The sequence below is a fragment of the Habropoda laboriosa genome, unplaced genomic scaffold (assembly GCF_001263275.1).
Source record: "Habropoda laboriosa isolate 0110345459 unplaced genomic scaffold, ASM126327v1 scaffold1329, whole genome shotgun sequence".
Lineage (NCBI taxonomy): Eukaryota > Metazoa > Arthropoda > Insecta > Hymenoptera > Apidae > Habropoda > Habropoda laboriosa.
Genome location: NW_017101431.1, coordinates 572,762 through 573,110, shown reverse-complemented (window position 1 = coordinate 573,110; position 349 = coordinate 572,762).

Genomic DNA, 349 nt, shown 5'->3' with positions numbered 1-349 from the left:
ATAAATCACTTTTATTATTATTTTTCTTTAAGTGAATGTATATGTAACTAATTTTTATATTTATATTAACTGTCGAAAATTACAGATACACAATATATTTGTAAATATTATAGGTACATATATTAAATTATATGAACATCTTAATAGAGATTAACAAGTATACAAAGTCAATGAAACTTGCATAGATAATGCAGTACGTCTGTCAGATTAAAGTTTTTTATTTTTGTTATATTTTGTCATGTACTTTTTTGAAATAAAGAAAATAACAGTATTTTCGTAATGCAATTCTTGCGTATAAGCGTAGACAAAAATATTTTTCTATAAAAAAAGATAATTTATTAATTATTAT